The sequence below is a fragment of the Leuresthes tenuis genome, unplaced genomic scaffold (assembly GCF_036924035.1).
Source record: "Leuresthes tenuis unplaced genomic scaffold, fLeuTen1.0.hap1 SCAF_23, whole genome shotgun sequence".
In the NCBI taxonomy this organism is placed as follows: domain Eukaryota; kingdom Metazoa; phylum Chordata; class Actinopteri; order Atheriniformes; family Atherinopsidae; genus Leuresthes; species Leuresthes tenuis.
In genome coordinates this window covers 4641947-4648881 of record NW_027325377.1, presented here as the reverse complement: position 1 = coordinate 4648881, position 6935 = coordinate 4641947, and positions in this window count along the sequence as shown.

The window sequence follows — 6935 nt, the reverse complement described above, 5'->3', positions numbered from 1 at the left end:
GCTTAACTTTCATTCATATTGAAATGAACCAGCGAGAGTGAAGAAAAGTCGGATTAGGTGGAGAAAAGATAGGAGGGGGTGGAGCTGGAGGGAGGAGAGGGATAAGAGAGATAGTTAAGGAAAGGAGGAGTCATGAAGGAAGGAGAGGAAGAGAAGAAGAAGAAGACAGGCGGCGAGCAGAAGGGAGGGTCAGCGTGACTTTATCTGGGTTTCTGGCTCTGCTGCTGTCGGAGAGAAAATAATCCACTGTCAACACACTCTTTGGCACACACAGTGTAAATCTCTACTGTGTAAAGAAAAAGTGACTTTCCACTTAAAAATGAAAAGTTTTCTCAGGTCTCATCACATTTGTAATTACTCAGGATTACAGAAAGCGTGTAACCGAAGTTCATCCAGCAAATACACGAACAAACAGCAGACAGTCGGAGGGGTTACCCAAAGACATAATATTCTATTAATGTCTATGGGTAACCCCACCGAGATCTTTTCCCGGGGTCGTGACCCGGAAGTCAAAGGAGACGATATCACTGTTGTTGTTGCCGCGGTCGGAAAGAAACAAACAACCTGATGGAGTAGTTGTTGCTGTTGTTGGTGGTGGTGAAGCCATGTATACTTGGATAATTAAACTATAGCTAAAATCGAGTTAATCCCATCATGTAGACCCACCGAGCGTATTCATGCCTGAACTTCATACTCATGTCTTACTTACTGCAGGTGGAAGTTTTTGACTGCAGCTGGTGGATTTACACTTCCCATAGCCGCGTCCTTTCTGTTACATTCTCCAACTCAGAATCTTTGTGCAGTTTGCTGATGTGCCCCCTGACGGAATCCTCTGATAACAGGCTTAATACGCAGGCAATTGTTCCCATAATTGAGAACAATTATGTGTACAACAGAGATAGCTGCTTATGTAAGCATGAAGTTAAAAGCCTAACACATCCTCAGCCTTACTCAACAGCACAACAAACACAGTCTGTAGCTGCAGTACTTACATTTCCACATGATCACACGGACATTTGATACATTATAGAAGCAAAGATCAAATCAGCTTTAAAGTTACCCCTTTAGAACAAAAACTTTTTTAAATGGAACTTTCGTCTGAAAAAACGTACAAATTTAGTCAGAAGGAGCTCCTCAGCTGAAAGATAAAACTGAATAAATCAGCGCTTTCTCTTGTTATATTTATCAGCAACAGTCATGAATGATACCCTCTTCCAGTTCTTGGGTTTTATGTATCAAGACATAATAAAAGACCATCTGAACTTAAAATTCTGTAAATAAAACATCAGAAGAACAACATCCCGACATATTAAACCGAATCAATTAATTCATTTATAAAAATAACAGTCGAGATGCAGAAGCAGAGAAAAACTAAGTCAACCCTTACTGCTTCTATAGGATTTCAGAGGGTAAGTAGCAGCAGCTGCTGCTGATCAATGCACTGATTCATTGATCATCAGTCAGTGTGAGCAGCTCTATAAAAGCAGGAGTTCTGTCAGTTTAACACGATGCCAAGGAGGAAAGACATCAGCAATGATCTTAGAGAAGCAGCTGTTGCTGCCCATCAATCTGGGAAGGGTTATAAGGCCATTTCCAAACTATCTGGAGTCCATCATTCTACAGAGAGAAAGATTATTCACAAGTGGAAAACATTCAGGACAGCTGTCAATCTTCCCAGGAGTGGACGTCCCAGCAAGTTCACCCCAAGGTCAGACCGTGCAATGCTCAGAGAAAAAAAAAAGAAGTTCTATGAGGGGTAAATATTCTCATTAATGTCTAACATGATTCAGTAATGCAGAATGAAGCCAGTGTTTAATGTATTTACAGCCCGTCATGGTCAGCAATGTAAAGCAAAACAACATTTTTATTTTAGTGTCTTTGCCGTTAAAATACACTCTTTTCCACTGAATGGTGTAAGGCCATTACCATGGTAACTGTGAATGGGAGTTATCAGAAAATGAATTACTGTTTTCTCTCTTTTGCCCTCCAACCTCCGTCCTCCATTAAACGTGTGTGTTATCAAAAATGGGATTCCTCGGACCAGAGAGAAGACATTTAGAGTGATAACAACCAACTCGTGATGCTGTTATTCTGGCTCTTCCCTCCTCATTTCCATTTTTCCACTTTCACTTTCGGTAATTTTATTCCAAGTGATAATAACTTATTTGTCATTGTAAAACATTTTCAACTTATGTTAATTCAAATTATTAAAAGTTATGTAAGGCTCTCTACATACATTTTTGTCCAAGAGTCCTTCAGAGCCATAACTTTACAATTTAAATCCAAAATACTTCCGAACAGCAGTTCATAGATTATTGGATGTCATGACTGTCCTCTTAGGGAAGTCTATTTTGATTGCAACATCATAAACAGCATTAGCTTATCTTACAGAGGATCTGTAAGATAAGCTTTGGACCTTTTTAATGGCTGACACAAGCAAATAACGGCCTGCCTCTAATACGGCTGGGCCTACAAAACAAACCAAAAGCATACCCTTCATTACAATGTGCATACTCAGTTCATCCCACCTCTCACAATCAAAGCCCTGCTAAGAACAGGAATGTGTATCATCAGATTAATAAGGTGGCTGTAGCTCAGGAGAGAGAGCAGTCGTCCGCTAATTGGAAAGTTGGTGGTTCAATTCCCCCTGCTGTTCTTGGATAAGAATCCCATGTGGCCTTCGATCCATCCATTGGTGCGTGAATGTGTGTGATAGAGAAACCGTGTAGCCTGCAACATGGTATGAGCCTGTATGTGAATATGGCGTAAAAGTTCTCTCATAATGACACAGATCTGACTTACAAACTGTCATTTCTGAATTCAAATGATGTACTGATGTTGTATGATGTATGTGAAGCCAGATCTAGGCCACAGTTTCTAGCTGTTCCAGCTATACAAACACCACAGTTTGCATTGTTTGAATTTGACCATCTGACTCCCCCGAAACATCAAAATTACAGACAACTGCGTCACTCTTTCTGATAAGAATTTATAAACCACCAAGTTTCAAGAATCAAATGGACATCTTGTCATTTTAGTTAAAATACAAAACATTTTTGAACTACTAACAATTTAAACTTTTACACAACTTTGATGTCACACGAGGAATCTGTAACAAAGAAGTGGAAAATGGCTTTGAATCTAATACACCAAACCCTACCTGTTCACATCAAGGACTTCCTTGAAAAAAAAGAATCAATCAAGCCCCTGAAACCTTGAACGTTCTTAAAGTGCTTCTCAAAATACTTTTCATTCATCTATTTCTGTGTGGCAAAATTGAATTACTTTTGTGATTTTTTATTTTTTTTGTATTGTCTCTTCAGGCCTCACCAGGTGCTTATTTTTCACTGGGATGAGTTCAAATTTGTGCTGAAGTTCCACGAAACCCAAAGGATGATTTGCAAACAAATAGTTGTTGCTGAAAGTGTTGCTGTAAACCAATATGATCAAAAATGCATTTTCTATTCGAATGAAGCCTCTTAGAAAATAAAAGTTCTTTAGCTCTTCTGTAACCAGCTACATCTATCACCGCTGCCTTCTTTTGTAGCGTGTCGACCACCACAATGTCTGCAATCCATTTAAACAGTACCTGCCTGCATCTTTCACCCTGCTACAATGAATTAGACTATCATTGGAGGCCTCTTTGCACAGCCTGCACCCCTGTCTCTATCACTCTTATGCTCAGGGCCTGTTCCACTGCTGCCATGACTAGTGTCTCCATACTGTCTTTGTCTTTGTACCTCATCAGTCTTTAGCTGCGATGGGAGATTTCATCTCTAAACATTGGTAGAAGAAGAAAAAAAAAACAATACACAACATGTTATATCATGTCATCATTCAACAAAATCTATGCCAAAATGCAGAAGCAGTGTGTGAAAATAATCTAATTTTCTCTCTGTTGAATGATGGACTCCAAATAGTTTGGAAATGGCCTTATAACTTATAAATAACTTTTATTAACCCAGTGATGTACTGGTATCACAAAGTCTCCAACTGTCATGAGTGGGTGCGGGAAGGGAGGACCCTGATGCTTTCCAAAATAACCAGATTTATTAACAAAAAGAGGCCCAAGGCAAAAACAGAGGATGTGGCTGAGCCGGATATCAAAATCACTAAGAGGTAGCAAAACACAACAAGACTGCGGATAAATAACAAGACTATGAATTTAACAACCGAGAGGCAACGCCTGACCTGGCAAACCATGGCATGAAACATGGAAGGTAAGTGAGGATTTCACAAAGACTAAGAGTGAACCAGGAAACTAAATACTGTGGGGAGATGATTCGTGATGAGGTGCAGCTGTGGAACAGAAAACAGGTGACTTGAGTGAAGCTAAGTGACAAACCTGAGAACCTGAAAACATGATAAAAGACCTGAAAACAGGATTAATCAAAACATAAAACGTGACACCAACCTCATGCATCATGAAGAAGAATATATCTTCTTCAGAGATGCTTTCTTAATTTTTGCTGTCTTTATTCAATATTTGTTTGGCCTTCAGTGAATCCAGCACCTTCACCTTCAGTTTTTGTGTGTTTGAGCTTTGTCCTCAAGTCTTCCAGAAGTGAGTTTGGGATCCTTTTTTGTTGAAGGATGACCTTACATCTAGGATTGGAGGAATTATCTGTTTTTTTTTAAATATCTGGGGGATTTTTATCATCACTATAAGCACATTCAGGACACTTTGAGATCTTCTTGTGGGTGCCTGTCCTGTATCTGAACCAGCAGCCCTAAAGTAAGAGCATTTGTGTGTCTTTGTGTGTTAATACCAGTTTACACTTGGCATTAACATGGGTCTCAGGTGATCCAATCATAAGTGGACAGCTGGCTTTAAACTGCGTCTGCACCTCCGTCTCTGGTGACCAGTTGTGATAGGATCGTACTACCCTACTCTATATGCAAATAAAGACAACATTGCACACAATCAGCTGTGGGAAATAGATGTGGCATGAGTTGGTGTTCTAATGTCTCTGAAAAATACCAAGTTATGTTACCTGATGGATATTGTAATGGCTGCAGGCATTTCAGAGATGTCTGAGTTAAATTGATAACACCATTATGGCAAACATTTGGAAGGCTGTCATTTTATATTCACTATATGAGAAGTAAACAAGGCAAAATACATGAAGTGATTGATTTATTGTGTGGTAAGGCTCTGTTGACTAAAGAAAGGGGCTTTTAAACCCAACAAACATTCAGCTGTCGTGCTCCACATTAAAGGGACATTTCCTCTGTCTCTGGTGTAAAACATTGCAAAAGTAGCAAGGTATGTATGTATGTATACAGATCTGTTTGATTTAGTTTTTCTTCTACACAGAAGACGGTTGTGAAGTTGTGGTTAGATAAAGTTTCCAGTATTTGTATATCACCTATGGATATGTATACCTGTGTTGTTGTGCAAGCTGTATTGACATTGACTGGTATAAAGTACATGTGCATAGTACTGCATTCCAGTTCATATTGGTTCATCTTAACATCCCTACAAGCCTCACACTGAGAAATTTTCACAGGTTACCTTTAGAGGACTGAGATGTGCTGAAGTTTTGTCCAGTGGTGCTACAAATAGATGCCATCATTCATTTCTGTACACTGAGCCTCACAGACCATCGTGTCTGCAGTGAACATTGTGACCGGGACAGCAAGTGAAAATGTGAAGAAATCTGACGGCAGAGCAGCTTTTCTTGAAGAAAAATGCCAATAGCAAAAATAACGGCTGCAGATTGGTTTAAGTTCATCCTTATCTGCTCTTTCAAAAGGGCTCTCTGTGTGTTCAAACGCTAATAAATAGGGATAGTCATCACATTCAAATGTCACCTCCAAAAGTAAAAATGTATTATTATTGCTGCAGTTCTTTTTTAAGTTAAAAGTCAAAGTCTGAAGTAGAAATTAAAAAAAGAAATATATAAATCTCTATGTATGATATAAATATACATATATATATGTATATATATTGTCAGAATTCATTGACACTTTATGTTTTGAAATAGGTGTTGTCTCGTTATTTCCCTCTCGTACCTTCCTCCTGTGTCAAATGTCTGATGGTCTTCTCTGATCCCAAAGTGTTTCCACCTGTTCCACATGGCTCCTCATGTATTCAAATAGTCTGCCAGTGTGTCGCAACAATCAGTTGAGAGTGCTTTATTCTAGCCTTTCCTAGTGTTCCAATTGTGTTTCCCTGGTCTTTCGAAGTCGAGCGTTTCTCCTTCACAGAGTTTTCTTTTGGTGAAGTTTTTGAATTCTAGTTCTAGTTAAGATTCATATATATAAAATAGTCTGTTTTGGTTTCCTCCATTTTTGGAGTGATCTTTTCTTTGTAACATTTCATAGCACCTCCGATATAAGAGTGGTTGCGTATAGCATTTTAACTTCATAGAAATCTCCATTAGAAGGAGAATATTTTGTTTATTCCGCCTCTTTAGAAGAGTGCTTTATGTTTAAAGATAATCTTTTATAGCTTTTCATTTTTCCTCCTGGAGTGGAGTGAGTTTTGATTTTGATAAAGTTTATATCTACTCTAGCCTCAATCCTATTTATTGAGGTTAGTGTATTAGTATTTCATAGCACTTGTTTTCTCTGTTCAGGAGACCCATAAGAGGTTGAATACTAAAACTGTCTTAGAATATTAACCATGCTCAGCTCTAAGCATTCTGGACAAAGACAGCCTGAGGGACATACGGGGAACCAAAAACTCTGGTATTGTGCTTGCAGTTGTGTTCCCTGTTGCTGCAGAAATAAACACAAATAAGCGTTTACAGAGGACTTGAAATAGGTGGTCTTGAGTATGGCCTAAACCACATCTGAATGTGGTCTGGGTGATTGGAGCTCAACACGTCTTGAAAAACAATCCCATAGTTCATGTTGTTGTGTTAATGTATCACCAAGGCAACCAGCAAAACAGCTCCTATTAAGGTGGCCATGGCATTGTAAATAGTGTA